Source organism: Hyla sarda, unplaced genomic scaffold (assembly GCF_029499605.1).
Source record: "Hyla sarda isolate aHylSar1 unplaced genomic scaffold, aHylSar1.hap1 scaffold_336, whole genome shotgun sequence".
Taxonomy (NCBI): domain Eukaryota; kingdom Metazoa; phylum Chordata; class Amphibia; order Anura; family Hylidae; genus Hyla; species Hyla sarda.
The window spans coordinates 72,507-91,690 of NW_026610109.1; the positions used below are offsets into that span (position 1 = coordinate 72,507).

Sequence of the window (19,184 nt, forward strand, 5' to 3'; positions counted from 1 at the left end):
CCTGGACGCTCCAACAGCGGCCAGACACAAGCAGAAGCAGAAGCAGCAGAAGCAGCAGCAGCACCACCTTTTGTTTTTTGGCTGCAGCAGCAGCAAGGCCCACAGGGCTGGCTAGCTGGCTAGCCAGCAAGCAGGTAGCAATGAAAGTAGGAATCTTTCTTTTTAACCCTGTAAGGGGGTGGTGCACTGTACCCGAAGATACTGCCATATCGGGTCAATGCATAGGGCGACGGAAGCAAGCTTCGAAATCGGCCCCCGTTCTCAAAAATCCATTTAATATATGGTCCCCAGATAGGGGACGTATCAGATATTAAACTGATAAGAACAGATACTACACTTGATCTTAGCCAAAAGGCCGAGAAGCGATAACCGTGAAAGGGGCGGGCCCAACAAGGTGCCCTTCATGGGCACTATCACTGCTTGCTGTCAGGGAGGCTGCCAGACAATTTTCCATGCACACTCTGGGCTGGGGGGCAGTCAACCACCAGTACACACAGCAGAACCTAAACCCATACCATTATTGCTAAGCAGCAAGACAGGGGCCCATTGCACTCCCACGGGGCCTTTTTAAATGCAATCCATAACCCGGATTTGCCAGGAACCCTTCTTACTCCTCCTACTTGCATGTGACACTGGGCTTAGGATCTGCATAGGAAACACACACACAAGCACACACCTACCTTTGTTGCCTGCAGATGCCTCCTTGGCTGTCCCCAAACGGTATCAAACCAACACCCACGGGAAGCTGTAAGCATAGAGGACATGCCTGCACCCCATTGGACTTACCTGTGTGGGTTAAATCCGGGTTATTTGACAACCTATGGCGGTGATGGTTCTGCTCAGGCAGAGCAGTGCTGATGCTCCTCATAAAGCTGTCGCTGCTGTGAAGGTTCTAGGTGACATCACAAATCCCTATGGTTACATACACAACAAAGCTGGGTTGTTGTTGTTTACACTCTGCAAGGCCTGTGGAAGTGAGTGACATCATAGCACTGTAGTTCTGAGGGTTCTAGATGGATGCAACAATCTCCTGTTGCTTCTATGAAGGCCATAATAGACGACATCACCAAACAGCTCCATAGTCACATACACAGCAAAGGAGAGATGTTGTTTACACCTAGTGATGTCAGTGGTATTGAGTGACATCACAGCACAGTGCTAAGGCTCCTGGGCCTGGACACAGCAGCGGCTGCAATATCTCAACGGAGAATACGTTTATATATATGTGTGTGTGTGCGCGTATATATATATATATATATATATATATATATATATATATATATATTTCTCCGCCGAAATCACTTTTAAACCCATTTCCACCTTTTTTTCCCTTCTCTTCCTCTTACTTTTTTTTCACGTTTTTTTACGTTTTTCTCCTTTTCGCCTCTTTTCTGGGCGTATTATTCTTCTTTTTCTTCTTTTTTTTCGTCTAATGCATACCCCATCAGTGCAGCAATGCTTATTCAATACCGCCAGCAGATGGAGACACTGGGGGATAATTTTCTAAGGATTTATACTGATTTTTCCTGTCTGAATTTGTCGCACAGAAAGTTGCAGGCCAAATATGTGTGACATTTCTGCGACTTTAGCTTCTAGAGCATTTTTACAACATTATACATAGGTGCTGAATACATAAAAAGCGACTGTTCAGCGACAGACAAGTCGCATCGGCTGAAAGTAGGCCAGAATGTCAGTCCATGTTGGAGCAGGTTTAGATACAGTCTAAAGTATAGATCTCAAAGTCTGTGCACAGAATTTAGCAAGGGCCTCGCACCTTCTGATGCATCAGGTAGGTGCACAATAGCATAGCCTAACCCTCTGTACTTTGGTCTATATTGATGCGGGACATAGACAGCCAGCTGATGACCAATCCATTAGTGCAATGGATGGCTGGAAGCATTTGTCTTTGCCTTTGCAATACCACAGAAGCAATGCATGGTCAATGTACAGCAATGACACACCTGTGTGAACATCCAGGAGACCCCCCCCCATGTTATGTTACATAGTTACATAGTTAGTACGGTCGAAAAAAGACATATGTCCATCAAGTTCAACCAGGGAATTAAGGGGTAGGGGTGTGGCGCGATATTGGGGAAGGGATGAGATTTTATATTTCTTCATAAGCATTAATCTTATTTTGTCAATTAGGAACATTCAGCACCCACCCGCTATCAAGGCAGCTGCCTATCATGTCATGCCCTACCTGCACAGGTGTGCTGGCTACTCAAATGATCCAATTAAGGAGGCCATTTAGTCAGCAGCAGCAGAAGTCCTGTGCCTGGACGCTCCAACAGCGGCCAGACACAAGCAGAAGCAGAAGCAGCAGAAGCAGCAGCAGCACCACCTTTTGTTTTTTGGCTGCAGCAGCAGCAAGGCCCACAGGGCTGGCTAGCTGGCTAGCCAGCAAGCAGGTAGCAATGAAAGTAGGAATCTTTCTTTTTAACCCTGTAAGGGGGTGGTGCACTGTACCCGAAGATACTGCCATATCGGGTCAATGCATAGGGCGACGGAAGCAAGCTTCGAAATCGGCCCCCGTTCTCAAAAATCCATTTAATATATGGTCCCCAGATAGGGGACGTATCAGATATTAAACTGATAAGAACAGATACTACACTTGATCTTAGCCAAAAGGCCGAGAAGCGATAACCGTGAAAGGGGCGGGCCCAACAAGGTGCCCTTCATGGGCACTATCACTGCTTGCTGTCAGGGAGGCTGCCAGACAATTTTCCATGCACACTCTGGGCTGGGGGGCAGTCAACCACCAGTACACACAGCAGAACCTAAACCCATACCATTATTGCTAAGCAGCAAGACAGGGGCCCATTGCACTCCCACGGGGCCTTTTTAAATGCAATCCATAACCCGGATTTGCCAGGAACCCTTCTTACTCCTCCTACTTGCATGTGACACTGGGCTTAGGATCTGCATAGGAAACACACACACAAGCACACACCTACCTTTGTTGCCTGCAGATGCCTCCTTGGCTGTCCCCAAACGGTATCAAACCAACACCCACGGGAAGCTGTAAGCATAGAGGACATGCCTGCACCCCATTGGACTTACCTGTGTGGGTTAAATCCGGGTTATTTGACAACCTATGGCGGTGATGGTTCTGCTCAGGCAGAGCAGTGCTGATGCTCCTCATAAAGCTGTCGCTGCTGTGAAGGTTCTAGGTGACATCACAAATCCCTATGGTTACATACACAACAAAGCTGGGTTGTTGTTGTTTACACTCTGCAAGGCCTGTGGAAGTGAGTGACATCATAGCACTGTAGTTCTGAGGGTTCTAGATGGATGCAACAATCTCCTGTTGCTTCTATGAAGGCCATAATAGACGACATCACCAAACAGCTCCATAGTCACATACACAGCAAAGGAGAGATGTTGTTTACACCTAGTGATGTCAGTGGTATTGAGTGACATCACAGCACAGTGCTAAGGCTCCTGGGCCTGGACACAGCAGCGGCTGCAATATCTCAACGGAGAATACGTTTATATATATGTGTGTGTGTGCGCGTATATATATATATATATATATATATATATATATATATATATATATTTCTCCGCCGAAATCACTTTTAAACCCATTTCCACCTTTTTTTCCCTTCTCTTCCTCTTACTTTTTTTTCACGTTTTTTTACGTTTTTCTCCTTTTCGCCTCTTTTCTGGGCGTATTATTCTTCTTTTTCTTCTTTTTTTTCGTCTAATGCATACCCCATCAGTGCAGCAATGCTTATTCAATACCGCCAGCAGATGGAGACACTGGGGGATAATTTTCTAAGGATTTATACTGATTTTTCCTGTCTGAATTTGTCGCACAGAAAGTTGCAGGCCAAATATGTGTGACATTTCTGCGACTTTAGCTTCTAGAGCATTTTTACAACATTATACATAGGTGCTGAATACATAAAAAGCGACTGTTCAGCGACAGACAAGTCGCATCGGCTGAAAGTAGGCCAGAATGTCAGTCCATGTTGGAGCAGGTTTAGATACAGTCTAAAGTATAGATCTCAAAGTCTGTGCACAGAATTTAGCAAGGGCCTCGCACCTTCTGATGCATCAGGTAGGTGCACAATAGCATAGCCTAACCCTCTGTACTTTGGTCTATATTGATGCGGGACATAGACAGCCAGCTGATGACCAATCCATTAGTGCAATGGATGGCTGGAAGCATTTGTCTTTGCCTTTGCAATACCACAGAAGCAATGCATGGTCAATGTACAGCAATGACACACCTGTGTGAACAGCCAGGAGACCCCCCCCCCCCATGTTATGTTACATAGTTACATAGTTAGTACGGTCGAAAAAAGACATATGTCCATCAAGTTCAACCAGGGAATTAAGGGGTAGGGGTGTGGCGCGATATTGGGGAAGGGATGAGATTTTATATTTCTTCATAAGCATTAATCTTATTTTGTCAATTAGGAACATTCAGCACCCACCCGCTATCAAGGCAGCTGCCTATCATGTCATGCCCTACCTGCACAGGTGTGCTGGCTACTCAAATGATCCAATTAAGGAGGCCATTTAGTCAGCAGCAGCAGAAGTCCTGTGCCTGGACGCTCCAACAGCGGCCAGACACAAGCAGAAGCAGAAGCAGCAGAAGCAGCAGCAGCACCACCTTTTGTTTTTTGGCTGCAGCAGCAGCAAGGCCCACAGGGCTGGCTAGCTGGCTAGCCAGCAAGCAGGTAGCAATGAAAGTAGGAATCTTTCTTTTTAACCCTGTAAGGGGGTGGTGCACTGTACCCGAAGATACTGCCATATCGGGTCAATGCATAGGGCGACGGAAGCAAGCTTCGAAATCGGCCCCCGTTCTCAAAAATCCATTTAATATATGGTCCCCAGATAGGGGACGTATCAGATATTAAACTGATAAGAACAGATACTACACTTGATCTTAGCCAAAAGGCCGAGAAGCGATAACCGTGAAAGGGGCGGGCCCAACAAGGTGCCCTTCATGGGCACTATCACTGCTTGCTGTCAGGGAGGCTGCCAGACAATTTTCCATGCACACTCTGGGCTGGGGGGCAGTCAACCACCAGTACACACAGCAGAACCTAAACCCATACCATTATTGCTAAGCAGCAAGACAGGGGCCCATTGCACTCCCACGGGGCCTTTTTAAATGCAATCCATAACCCGGATTTGCCAGGAACCCTTCTTACTCCTCCTACTTGCATGTGACACTGGGCTTAGGATCTGCATAGGAAACACACACACAAGCACACACCTACCTTTGTTGCCTGCAGATGCCTCCTTGGCTGTCCCCAAACGGTATCAAACCAACACCCACGGGAAGCTGTAAGCATAGAGGACATGCCTGCACCCCATTGGACTTACCTGTGTGGGTTAAACCCGGGTTATTTGACAACCTATGGCGGTGATGGTTCTGCTCAGGCAGAGCAGTGCTGATGCTCCTCATAAAGCTGTCGCTGCTGTGAAGGTTCTAGGTGACATCACAAATCCCTATGGTTACATACACAACAAAGCTGGGTTGTTGTTGTTTACACTCTGCAAGGCCTGTGGAAGTGAGTGACATCATAGCACTGTAGTTCTGAGGGTTCTAGATGGATGCAACAATCTCCTGTTGCTTCTATGAAGGCCATAATAGACGACATCACCAAACAGCTCCATAGTCACATACACAGCAAAGGAGAGATGTTGTTTACACCTAGTGATGTCAGTGGTATTGAGTGACATCACAGCACAGTGCTAAGGCTCCTGGGCCTGGACACAGCAGCGGCTGCAATATCTCAACGGAGAATACGTTTATATATATGTGTGTGTGTGCGCGTATATATATATATATATATATATATATATATATATATATATTTCTCCGCCGAAATCACTTTTAAACCCATTTCCACCTTTTTTTCCCTTCTCTTCCTCTTACTTTTTTTTCACGTTTTTTTACGTTTTTCTCCTTTTCGCCTCTTTTCTGGGCGTATTATTCTTCTTTTTCTTCTTTTTTTCCGTCTAATGCATACCCCATCAGTGCAGCAATGCTTATTCAATACCGCCAGCAGATGGAGACACTGGGGGATAATTTTCTAAGGATTTATACTGATTTTTCCTGTCTGAATTTGTCGCACAGAAAGTTGCAGGCCAAATATGTGTGACATTTCTGCGACTTTAGCTTCTAGAGCATTTTTACAACATTATACATAGGTGCTGAATACATAAAAAGCGACTGTTCAGCGACAGACAAGTCGCATCGGCTGAAAGTAGGCCAGAATGTCAGTCCATGTTGGAGCAGGTTTAGATACAGTCTAAAGTATAGATCTCAAAGTCTGTGCACAGAATTTAGCAAGGGCCTCGCACCTTCTGATGCATCAGGTAGGTGCACAATAGCATAGCCTAACCCTCTGTACTTTGGTCTATATTGATGCGGGACATAGACAGCCAGCTGATGACCAATCCATTAGTGCAATGGATGGCTGGAAGCATTTGTCTTTGCCTTTGCAATACCACAGAAGCAATGCATGGTCAATGTACAGCAATGACACACCTGTGTGAACAGCCAGGAGACCCCCCCCCCCCCCCCCATGTTATGTTACATAGTTACATAGTTAGTACGGTCGAAAAAAGACATATGTCCATCAAGTTCAACCAGGGAATTAAGGGGTAGGGGTGTGGCGCGATATTGGGGAAGGGATGAGATTTTATATTTCTTCATAAGCATTAATCTTATTTTGTCAATTAGGAACATTCAGCACCCACCCGCTATCAAGGCAGCTGCCTATCATGTCATGCCCTACCTGCACAGGTGTGCTGGCTACTCAAATGATCCAATTAAGGAGGCCATTTAGTCAGCAGCAGCAGAAGTCCTGTGCCTGGACGCTCCAACAGCGGCCAGACACAAGCAGAAGCAGAAGCAGCAGAAGCAGCAGCAGCACCACCTTTTGTTTTTTGGCTGCAGCAGCAGCAAGGCCCACAGGGCTGGCTAGCTGGCTAGCCAGCAAGCAGGTAGCAATGAAAGTAGGAATCTTTCTTTTTAACCCTGTAAGGGGGTGGTGCACTGTACCCGAAGATACTGCCATATCGGGTCAATGCATAGGGCGACGGAAGCAAGCTTCGAAATCGGCCCCCGTTCTCAAAAATCCATTTAATATATGGTCCCCAGATAGGGGACGTATCAGATATTAAACTGATAAGAACAGATACTACACTTGATCTTAGCCAAAAGGCCGAGAAGCGATAACCGTGAAAGGGGCGGGCCCAACAAGGTGCCCTTCATGGGCACTATCACTGCTTGCTGTCAGGGAGGCTGCCAGACAATTTTCCATGCACACTCTGGGCTGGGGGGCAGTCAACCACCAGTACACACAGCAGAACCTAAACCCATACCATTATTGCTAAGCAGCAAGACAGGGGCCCATTGCACTCCCACGGGGCCTTTTTAAATGCAATCCATAACCCGGATTTGCCAGGAACCCTTCTTACTCCTCCTACTTGCATGTGACACTGGGCTTAGGATCTGCATAGGAAACACACACACAAGCACACACCTACCTTTGTTGCCTGCAGATGCCTCCTTGGCTGTCCCCAAACGGTATCAAACCAACACCCACGGGAAGCTGTAAGCATAGAGGACATGCCTGCACCCCATTGGACTTACCTGTGTGGGTTAAATCCGGGTTATTTGACAACCTATGGCGGTGATGGTTCTGCTCAGGCAGAGCAGTGCTGATGCTCCTCATAAAGCTGTCGCTGCTGTGAAGGTTCTAGGTGACATCACAAATCCCTATGGTTACATACACAACAAAGCTGGGTTGTTGTTGTTTACACTCTGCAAGGCCTGTGGAAGTGAGTGACATCATAGCACTGTAGTTCTGAGGGTTCTAGATGGATGCAACAATCTCCTGTTGCTTCTATGAAGGCCATAATAGACGACATCACCAAACAGCTCCATAGTCACATACACAGCAAAGGAGAGATGTTGTTTACACCTAGTGATGTCAGTGGTATTGAGTGACATCACAGCACAGTGCTAAGGCTCCTGGGCCTGGACACAGCAGCGGCTGCAATATCTCAACGGAGAATACGTTTATATATATGTGTGTGTGTGCGCGTATATATATATATATATATATATATATATTTCTCCGCCGAAATCACTTTTAAACCCATTTCCACCTTTTTTTCCCTTCTCTTCCTCTTACTTTTTTTTCACGTTTTTTTACGTTTTTCTCCTTTTCGCCTCTTTTCTGGGCGTATTATTCTTCTTTTTCTTCTTTTTTTTCGTCTAATGCATACCCCATCAGTGCAGCAATGCTTATTCAATACCGCCAGCAGATGGAGACACTGGGGGATAATTTTCTAAGGATTTATACTGATTTTTCCTGTCTGAATTTGTCGCACAGAAAGTTGCAGGCCAAATATGTGTGACATTTCTGCGACTTTAGCTTCTAGAGCATTTTTACAACATTATACATAGGTGCTGAATACATAAAAAGCGACTGTTCAGCGACAGACAAGTCGCATCGGCTGAAAGTAGGCCAGAATGTCAGTCCATGTTGGAGCAGGTTTAGATACAGTCTAAAGTATAGATCTCAAAGTCTGTGCACAGAATTTAGCAAGGGCCTCGCACCTTCTGATGCATCAGGTAGGTGCACAATAGCATAGCCTAACCCTCTGTACTTTGGTCTATATTGATGCGGGACATAGACAGCCAGCTGATGACCAATCCATTAGTGCAATGGATGGCTGGAAGCATTTGTCTTTGCCTTTGCAATACCACAGAAGCAATGCATGGTCAATGTACAGCAATGACACACCTGTGTGAACAGCCAGGAGACCCCCCCCCCCCCATGTTATGTTACATAGTTACATAGTTAGTACGGTCGAAAAAAGACATATGTCCATCAAGTTCAACCAGGGAATTAAGGGGTAGGGGTGTGGCGCGATATTGGGGAAGGGATGAGATTTTATATTTCTTCATAAGCATTAATCTTATTTTGTCAATTAGGAACATTCAGCACCCACCCGCTATCAAGGCAGCTGCCTATCATGTCATGCCCTACCTGCACAGGTGTGCTGGCTACTCAAATGATCCAATTAAGGAGGCCATTTAGTCAGCAGCAGCAGAAGTCCTGTGCCTGGACGCTCCAACAGCGGCCAGACACAAGCAGAAGCAGAAGCAGCAGAAGCAGCAGCAGCACCACCTTTTGTTTTTTGGCTGCAGCAGCAGCAGCAAGGCCCACAGGGCTGGCTAGCTGGCTAGCCAGCAAGCAGGTAGCAATGAAAGTAGGAATCTTTCTTTTTAACCCTGTAAGGGGGTGGTGCACTGTACCCGAAGATACTGCCATATCGGGTCAATGCATAGGGCGACGGAAGCAAGCTTCGAAATCGGCCCCCGTTCTCAAAAATCCATTTAATATATGGTCCCCAGATAGGGGACGTATCAGATATTAAACTGATAAGAACAGATACTACACTTGATCTTAGCCAAAAGGCCGAGAAGCGATAACCGTGAAAGGGGCGGGCCCAACAAGGTGCCCTTCATGGGCACTATCACTGCTTGCTGTCAGGGAGGCTGCCAGACAATTTTCCATGCACACTCTGGGCTGGGGGGCAGTCAACCACCAGTACACACAGCAGAACCTAAACCCATACCATTATTGCTAAGCAGCAAGACAGGGGCCCATTGCACTCCCACGGGGCCTTTTTAAATGCAATCCATAACCCGGATTTGCCAGGAACCCTTCTTACTCCTCCTACTTGCATGTGACACTGGGCTTAGGATCTGCATAGGAAACACACACACAAGCACACACCTACCTTTGTTGCCTGCAGATGCCTCCTTGGCTGTCCCCAAACGGTATCAAACCAACACCCACGGGAAGCTGTAAGCATAGAGGAAATGCCTGCACCCCATTGGACTTACCTGTGTGGGTTAAATCCGGGTTATTTGACAACCTATGGCGGTGATGGTTCTGCTCAGGCAGAGCAGTGCTGATGCTCCTCATAAAGCTGTCGCTGCTGTGAAGGTTCTAGGTGACATCACAAATCCCTATGGTTACATACACAACAAAGCTGGGTTGTTGTTGTTTACACTCTGCAAGGCCTGTGGAAGTGAGTGACATCATAGCACTGTAGTTCTGAGGGTTCTAGATGGATGCAACAATCTCCTGTTGCTTCTATGAAGGCCATAATAGACGACATCACCAAACAGCTCCATAGTCACATACACAGCAAAGGAGAGATGTTGTTTACACCTAGTGATGTCAGTGGTATTGAGTGACATCACAGCACAGTGCTAAGGCTCCTGGGCCTGGACACAGCAGCGGCTGCAATATCTCAACGGAGAATACGTTTATATATATGTGTGTGTGTGCGCGTATATATATATATATATATATATATATATATATTTCTCCGCCGAAATCACTTTTAAACCCATTTCCACCTTTTTTTCCCTTCTCTTCCTCTTACTTTTTTTTCACGTTTTTTTACGTTTTTCTCCTTTTCGCCTCTTTTATGGGCGTATTATTCTTCTTTTTCTTCTTTTTTTTCGTCTAATGCATACCCCATCAGTGCAGCAATGCTTATTCAATACCGCCAGCAGATGGAGACACTGGGGGATAATTTTCTAAGGATTTATACTGATTTTTCCTGTCTGAATTTGTCGCACAGAAAGTTGCAGGCCAAATATGTGTGACATTTCTGCGACTTTAGCTTCTAGAGCATTTTTACAACATTATACATAGGTGCTGAATACATAAAAAGCGACTGTTCAGCGACAGACAAGTCGCATCGGCTGAAAGTAGGCCAGAATGTCAGTCCATGTTGGAGCAGGTTTAGATACAGTCTAAAGTATAGATCTCAAAGTCTGTGCACAGAATTTAGCAAGGGCCTCGCACCTTCTGATGCATCAGGTAGGTGCACAATAGCATAGCCTAACCCTCTGTACTTTGGTCTATATTGATGCGGGACATAGACAGCCAGCTGATGACCAATCCATTAGTGCAATGGATGGCTGGAAGCATTTGTCTTTGCCTTTGCAATACCACAGAAGCAATGCATGGTCAATGTACAGCAATGACACACCTGTGTGAACAGCCAGGAGACCCCCCCCCCCCCCCCCATGTTATGTTACATAGTTACATAGTTAGTACGGTCGAAAAAAGACATATGTCCATCAAGTTCAACCAGGGAATTAAGGGGTAGGGGTGTGGCGCGATATTGGGGAAGGGATGAGATTTTATATTTCTTCATAAGCATTAATCTTATTTTGTCAATTAGGAACATTCAGCACCCACCCGCTATCAAGGCAGCTGCCTATCATGTCATGCCCTACCTGCACAGGTGTGCTGGCTACTCAAATGATCCAATTAAGGAGGCCATTTAGTCAGCAGCAGCAGAAGTCCTGTGCCTGGACGCTCCAACAGCGGCCAGACACAAGCAGAAGCAGAAGCAGCAGAAGCAGCAGCAGCACCACCTTTTGTTTTTTGGCTGCAGCAGCAGCAAGGCCCACAGGGCTGGCTAGCTGGCTAGCCAGCAAGCAGGTAGCAATGAAAGTAGGAATCTTTCTTTTTAACCCTGTAAGGGGGTGGTGCACTGTACCCGAAGATACTGCCATATCGGGTCAATGCATAGGGCGACGGAAGCAAGCTTCGAAATCGGCCCCCGTTCTCAAAAATCCATTTAATATATGGTCCCCAGATAGGGGACGTATCAGATATTAAACTGATAAGAACAGATACTACACTTGATCTTAGCCAAAAGGCCGAGAAGCGATAACCGTGAAAGGGGCGGGCCCAACAAGGTGCCCTTCATGGGCACTATCACTGCTTGCTGTCAGGGAGGCTGCCAGACAATTTTCCATGCACACTCTGGGCTGGGGGGCAGTCAACCACCAGTACACACAGCAGAACCTAAACCCATACCATTATTGCTAAGCAGCAAGACAGGGGCCCATTGCACTCCCACGGGGCCTTTTTAAATGCAATCCATAACCCGGATTTGCCAGGAACCCTTCTTACTCCTCCTACTTGCATGTGACACTGGGCTTAGGATCTGCATAGGAAACACACACACAAGCACACACCTACCTTTGTTGCCTGCAGATGCCTCCTTGGCTGTCCCCAAACGGTATCAAACCAACACCCACGGGAAGCTGTAAGCATAGAGGACATGCCTGCACCCCATTGGACTTACCTGTGTGGGTTAAATCCGGGTTATTTGACAACCTATGGCGGTGATGGTTCTGCTCAGGCAGAGCAGTGCTGATGCTCCTCATAAAGCTGTCGCTGCTGTGAAGGTTCTAGGTGACATCACAAATCCCTATGGTTACATACACAACAAAGCTGGGTTGTTGTTGTTTACACTCTGCAAGGCCTGTGGAAGTGAGTGACATCATAGCACTGTAGTTCTGAGGGTTCTAGATGGATGCAACAATCTCCTGTTGCTTCTATGAAGGCCATAATAGACGACATCACCAAACAGCTCCATAGTCACATACACAGCAAAGGAGAGATGTTGTTTACACCTAGTGATGTCAGTGGTATTGAGTGACATCACAGCACAGTGCTAAGGCTCCTGGGCCTGGACACAGCAGCGGCTGCAATATCTCAACGGAGAATACGTTTATATATATGTGTGTGTGTGCGCGTATGTATATATATATATATATATATATATATATATATATATATATATATATATATATTTCTCCGCCGAAATCACTTTTAAACCCATTTCCACCTTTTTTCCCTTCTCTTCCTCTTACTTTTTTTTCACGTTTTTTTACGTTTTTCTCCTTTTCGCCTCTTTTCTGGGCGTATTATTCTTCTTTTTCTTCTTTTTTTTCGTCTAATGCATACCCCATCAGTGCAGCAATGCTTATTCAATACCGCCAGCAGATGGAGACACTGGGGGATATCTAAGGATTTATACTGATTTTTCCTGTCTGAATTTGTCGCACAGAAAGTTGCAGGCCAAATATGTGTGACATTTCTGCGACTTTAGCTTCTAGAGCATTTTTACAACATTATACATAGGTGCTGAATACATAAAAAGCGACTGTTCAGCGACAGACAAGTCGCATCGGCTGAAAGTAGGCCAGAATGTCAGTCCATGTTGGAGCAGGTTTAGATACAGTCTAAAGTATAGATCTCAAAGTCTGTGCACAGAATTTAGCAAGGGCCTCGCACCTTCTGATGCATCAGGTAGGTGCACAATAGCATAGCCTAACCCTCTGTACTTTGGTCTATATTGATGCGGGACATAGACAGCCAGCTGATGACCAATCCATTAGTGCAATGGATGGCTGGAAGCATTTGTCTTTGCCTTTGCAATACCACAGAAGCAATGCATGGTCAATGTACAGCAATGACACACCTGTGTGAACAGCCAGGAGACCCCCCCCCCCCCCCCCCATGTTATGTTACATAGTTACATAGTTAGTACGGTCGAAAAAAGACATATGTCCATCAAGTTCAACCAGGGAATTAAGGGGTAGGGGTGTGGCGCGATATTGGGGAAGGGATGAGATTTTATATTTCTTCATAAGCATTAATCTTATTTTGTCAATTAGGAACATTCAGCACCCACCCGCTATCAAGGCAGCTGCCTATCATGTCATGCCCTACCTGCACAGGTGTGCTGGCTACTCAAATGATCCAATTAAGGAGGCCATTTAGTCAGCAGCAGCAGAAGTCCTGTGCCTGGACGCTCCAACAGCGGCCAGACACAAGCAGAAGCAGAAGCAGCAGAAGCAGCAGCAGCACCACCTTTTGTTTTTTGGCTGCAGCAGCAGCAGCAAGGCCCACAGGGCTGGCTAGCTGGCTAGCCAGCAAGCAGGTAGCAATGAAAGTAGGAATCTTTCTTTTTAACCCTGTAAGGGGGTGGTGCACTGTACCCGAAGATACTGCCATATCGGGTCAATGCATAGGGCGACGGAAGCAAGCTTCGAAATCGGCCCCCGTTCTCAAAAATCCATTTAATATATGGTCCCCAGATAGGGGACGTATCAGATATTAAACTGATAAGAACAGATACTACACTTGATCTTAGCCAAAAGGCCGAGAAGCGATAACCGTGAAAGGGGCGGGCCCAACAAGGTGCCCTTCATGGGCACTATCACTGCTTGCTGTCAGGGAGGCTGCCAGACAATTTTCCATGCACACTCTGGGCTGGGGGGCAGTCAACCACCAGTACACACAGCAGAACCTAAACCCATACCATTATTGCTAAGCAGCAAGACAGGGGCCCATTGCACTCCCACGGGGCCTTTTTAAATGCAATCCATAACCCGGATTTGCCAGGAACCCTTCTTACTCCTCCTACTTGCATGTGACACTGGGCTTAGGATCTGCATAGGAAACACACACACAAGCACACACCTACCTTTGTTGCCTGCAGATGCCTCCTTGGCTGTCCCCAAACGGTATCAAACCAACACCCACGGGAAGCTGTAAGCATAGAGGAAATGCCTGCACCCCATTGGACTTACCTGTGTGGGTTAAATCCGGGTTATTTGACAACCTATGGCGGTGATGGTTCTGCTCAGGCAGAGCAGTGCTGATGCTCCTCATAAAGCTGTCGCTGCTGTGAAGGTTCTAGGTGACATCACAAATCCCTATGGTTACATACACAACAAAGCTGGGTTGTTGTTGTTTACACTCTGCAAGGCCTGTGGAAGTGAGTGACATCATAGCACTGTAGTTCTGAGGGTTCTAGATGGATGCAACAATCTCCTGTTGCTTCTATGAAGGCCATAATAGACGACATCACCAAACAGCTCCATAGTCACATACACAGCAAAGGAGAGATGTTGTTTACACCTAGTGATGTCAGTGGTATTGAGTGACATCACAGCACAGTGCTAAGGCTCCTGGGCCTGGACACAGCAGCGGCTGCAATATCTCAACGGAGAATACGTTTATATATATGTGTGTGTGTGCGCGTATATATATATATATATATATATATATATATATATATATATATTTCTCCGCCGAAATCACTTTTAAACCCATTTCCACCTTTTTTTCCCTTCTCTTCCTCTTACTTTTTTTTCACGTTTTTTTACGTTTTTCTCCTTTTCGCCTCTTTTATGGGCGTATTATTCTTCTTTTTCTTCTTTTTTTTCGTCTAATGCATACCCCATCAGTGCAGCAATGCTTATTCAATACCGCCAGCAGATGGAGACACTGGGGGATAATTTTCTAAGGATTTATACTGATTTTTCCTGTCTGAATTTGTCGCACAGAAAGTTGCAGGCCAAATATGTGTGACATTTCTGCGACTTTAGCTTCTAGAGCATTTTTACAACATTATACATAGGTGCTGAATACATAAAAAGCGACTGTTCAGCGACAGACAAGTCGCATCGGCTGAAAGTAGGCCAGAATGTCAGTCCATGTTGGAGCAGGTTTAGATACAGTCTAAAGTATAGATCTCAAAGTCTGTGCACAGAATTTAGCAAGGGCCTTGCACCTTCTGATGCATCAGGTAGGTGCACAATAGCATAGCCTAACCCTCTGTACTTTGGTCTATATTGATGCGGGACATAGACAGCCAGCTGATGACCAATCCATTAGTGCAATGGATGGCTGGAAGCATTTGTCTTTGCCTTTGCAATACCACAGAAGCAATGCATGGTCAATGTACAGCAATGACACACCTGTGTGAACAGCCAGGAGACCCCCCCCCCCCCCCCATGTTATGTTACATAGTTACATAGTTAGTACGGTCGAAAAAAGACATATGTCCATCAAGTTCAACCAGGGAATTAAGGGGTAGGGGTGTGGCGCGATATTGGGGAAGGGATGAGATTTTATATTTCTTCATAAGCATTAATCTTATTTTGTCAATTAGGAACATTCAGCACCCACCCGCTATCAAGGCAGCTGCCTATCATGTCATGCCCTACCTGCACAGGTGTGCTGGCTACTCAAATGATCCAATTAAGGAGGCCATTTAGTCAGCAGCAGCAGAAGTCCTGTGCCTGGACGCTCCAACAGCGGCCAGACACAAGCAGAAGCAGAAGCAGCAGAAGCAGCAGCAGCACCACCTTTTGTTTTTTGGCTGCAGCAGCAGCAAGGCCCACAGGGCTGGCTAGCTGGCTAGCCAGCAAGCAGGTAGCAATGAAAGTAGGAATCTTTCTTTTTAACCCTGTAAGGGGGTGGTGCACTGTACCCGAAGATACTGCCATATCGGGTCAATGCATAGGGCGACGGAAGCAAGCTTCGAAATCGGCCCCCGTTCTCAAAAATCCATTTAATATATGGTCCCCAGATAGGGGACGTATCAGATATTAAACTGATAAGAACAGATACTACACTTGATCTTAGCCAAAAGGCCGAGAAGCGATAACCGTGAAAGGGGCGGGCCCAACAAGGTGCCCTTCATGGGCACTATCACTGCTTGCTGTCAGGGAGGCTGCCAGACAATTTTCCATGCACACTCTGGGCTGGGGGGCAGTCAACCACCAGTACACACAGCAGAACCTAAACCCATACCATTATTGCTAAGCAGCAAGACAGGGGCCCATTGCACTCCCACGGGGCCTTTTTAAATGCAATCCATAACCCGGATTTGCCAGGAACCCTTCTTACTCCTCCTACTTGCATGTGACACTGGGCTTAGGATCTGCATAGGAAACACACACACAAGCACACACCTACCTTTGTTGCCTGCAGATGCCTCCTTGGCTGTCCCCAAACGGTATCAAACCAACACCCACGGGAAGCTGTAAGCATAGAGGACATGCCTGCACCCCATTGGACTTACCTGTGTGGGTTAAATCCGGGTTATTTGACAACCTATGGCGGTGATGGTTCTGCTCAGGCAGAGCAGTGCTGATGCTCCTCATAAAGCTGTCGCTGCTGTGAAGGTTCTAGGTGACATCACAAATCCCTATGGTTACATACACAACAAAGCTGGGTTGTTGTTGTTTACACTCTGCAAGGCCTGTGGAAGTGAGTGACATCATAGCACTGTAGTTCTGAGGGTTCTAGATGGATGCAACAATCTCCTGTTGCTTCTATGAAGGCCATAATAGACGACATCACCAAACAGCTCCATAGTCACATACACAGCAAAGGAGAGATGTTGTTTACACCTAGTGATGTCAGTGGTATTGAGTGACATCACAGCACAGTGCTAAGGCTCCTGGGCCTGGACACAGCAGCGGCTGCAATATCTCAACGGAGAATACGTTTATATATATGTGTGTGTGTGCGCGTATATATATATATATATATATATATATATATATATATATATATATTTCTCCGCCGAAATCACTTTTAAACCCATTTCCACCTTTTTTTCCCTTCTCTTCCTCTTACTTTTTTTTCACGTTTTTTTACGTTTTTCTCCTTTTCGCCTCTTTTCTGGGCGTATTATTCTTCTTTTTCTTCTTTTTTTTCGTCTAATGCATACCCCATCAGTGCAGCAATGCTTATTCAATACCGCCAGCAGATGGAGACACTGGGGGATAATTTTCTAAGGATTTATACTGATTTTTCCTGTCTGAATTTGTCGCACAGAAAGTTGCAGGCCAAATATGTGTGACATTTCTGCGACTTTAGCTTCTAGAGCATTTTTACAACATTATACATAGGTGCTGAATACATAAAAAGCGACTGTTCAGCGACAGACAAGTCGCATCGGCTGAAAGTAGGCCAGAATGTCAGTCCATGTTGGAGCAGGTTTAGATACAGTCTAAAGTATAGATCTCAAAGTCTGTGCACAGAATTTAGCAAGGGCCTCGCACCTTCTGATGCATCAGGTAGGTGCACAATAGCATAGCCTAACCCTCTGTACTTTGGTCTATATTGATGCGGGACATAGACAGCCAGCTGATGACCAATCCATTAGTGCAATGGATGGCTGGAAGCATTTGTCTTTGCCTTTGCAATACCACAGAAGCAATGCATGGTCAATGTACAGCAATGACACACCTGTGTGAACAGCCAGGAGACCCCCCCCCCCCCCCCCATGTTATGTTACATAGTTACATAGTTAGTACGGTCGAAAAAAGACATATGTCCATCAAGTTCAACCAGGGAATTAAGGGGTAGGGGTGTGGCGCGATATTGGGGAAGGGATGAGATTTTATATTTCTTCATAAGCATTAATCTTATTTTGTCAATTAGGAACATTCAGCACCCACCCGCTATCAAGGCAGCTGCCTATCATGTCATGCCCTACCTGCACAGGTGTGCTGGCTACTCAAATGATCCAATTAAGGAGGCCATTTAGTCAGCAGCAGCAGAAGTCCTGTGCCTGGACGCTCCAACAGCGGCCAGACACAAGCAGAAGCAGAAGCAGCAGAAGCAGCAGCAGCACCACCTTTTGTTTTTTGGCTGCAGCAGCAGCAGCAAGGCCCACAGGGCTGGCTAGCTGGCTAGCCAGCAAGCAGGTAGCAATGAAAGTAGGAATCTTTCTTTTTAACCCTGTAAGGGGGTAGTGCACTGTACCCGAAGATACTGCCATATCGGGTCAATGCATAGGGCGACGGAAGCAAGCTTCGAAATCGGCCCCCGTTCTCAAAAATCCATTTAATATATGGTCCCCAGATAGGGGACGTATCAGATATTAAACTGATAAGAACAGATACTACACTTGATCTTAGCCAAAAGGCCGAGAAGCGATAACCGTGAAAGGGGCGGGCCCAACAAGGTGCCCTTCATGGGCACTATCACTGCTTGCTGTCAGGGAGGCTGCCAGACAATTTTCCATGCACACTCTGGGCTGGGGGGCAGTCAACCACCAGTACACACAGCAGAACCTAAACCCATACCATTATTGCTAAGCAGCAAGACAGGGGCCCATTGCACTCCCACGGGGCCTTTTTAAATGCAATCCATAACCCGGATTTGCCAGGAACCCTTCTTACTCCTCCTACTTGCATGTGACACTGGGCTTAGGATCTGCATAGGAAACACACACACAAGCACACACCTACCTTTGTTGCCTGCAGATGCCTCCTTGGCTGTCCCCAAACGGTATCAAACCAACACCCACGGGAAGCTGTAAGCATAGAGGAAATGCCTGCACCCCATTGGACTTACCTGTGTGGGTTAAATCCGGGTTATTTGACAACCTATGGCGGTGATGGTTCTGCTCAGGCAGAGCAGTGCTGATGCTCCTCATAAAGCTGTCGCTGCTGTGAAGGTTCTAGGTGACATCACAAATCCCTATGGTTACATACACAACAAAGCTGG

The 19,184-nt window shown here is 46.3% G+C and overlaps 9 non-coding genes across 9 annotated transcripts; all 9 read right to left on the reverse strand.

Moving 5' to 3' along the window:
- Positions 1–176: 176 nt before the first annotated feature.
- LOC130330624 (U2 spliceosomal RNA) lies at positions 177–367 on the reverse strand. Its single transcript, XR_008873747.1, has one exon. It is a non-coding gene; the product is annotated as a U2 spliceosomal RNA (small nuclear RNA).
- A 2,086-nt stretch (positions 368–2,453) lies between these two features.
- LOC130330625 (U2 spliceosomal RNA) lies at positions 2,454–2,644 on the reverse strand. Its single transcript, XR_008873748.1, has one exon. It is a non-coding gene; the product is annotated as a U2 spliceosomal RNA (small nuclear RNA).
- Positions 2,645–4,733: 2,089 nt separating this feature from the next.
- LOC130330627 (U2 spliceosomal RNA) lies at positions 4,734–4,924 on the reverse strand. The gene has a single exon (XR_008873749.1). It is a non-coding gene; the product is annotated as a U2 spliceosomal RNA (small nuclear RNA).
- A 2,090-nt stretch (positions 4,925–7,014) lies between these two features.
- Positions 7,015–7,205, reverse strand: LOC130330628 (U2 spliceosomal RNA). The gene has a single exon (XR_008873750.1). It is a non-coding gene; the product is annotated as a U2 spliceosomal RNA (small nuclear RNA).
- Positions 7,206–9,282: 2,077 nt separating this feature from the next.
- On the reverse strand, positions 9,283–9,473 carry LOC130330629 (U2 spliceosomal RNA). The gene has a single exon (XR_008873751.1). It is a non-coding gene; the product is annotated as a U2 spliceosomal RNA (small nuclear RNA).
- A 2,082-nt stretch (positions 9,474–11,555) lies between these two features.
- Positions 11,556–11,746, reverse strand: LOC130330630 (U2 spliceosomal RNA). Its single transcript, XR_008873752.1, has one exon. It is a non-coding gene; the product is annotated as a U2 spliceosomal RNA (small nuclear RNA).
- Positions 11,747–13,851: 2,105 nt separating this feature from the next.
- LOC130330632 (U2 spliceosomal RNA) lies at positions 13,852–14,042 on the reverse strand. Its single transcript, XR_008873754.1, has one exon. It is a non-coding gene; the product is annotated as a U2 spliceosomal RNA (small nuclear RNA).
- A 2,091-nt stretch (positions 14,043–16,133) lies between these two features.
- On the reverse strand, positions 16,134–16,324 carry LOC130330633 (U2 spliceosomal RNA). The gene has a single exon (XR_008873755.1). It is a non-coding gene; the product is annotated as a U2 spliceosomal RNA (small nuclear RNA).
- Positions 16,325–18,421: 2,097 nt separating this feature from the next.
- LOC130330576 (U2 spliceosomal RNA) lies at positions 18,422–18,612 on the reverse strand. Its single transcript, XR_008873711.1, has one exon. It is a non-coding gene; the product is annotated as a U2 spliceosomal RNA (small nuclear RNA).
- Between the last annotated feature and the right edge of the window lie 572 nt (positions 18,613–19,184).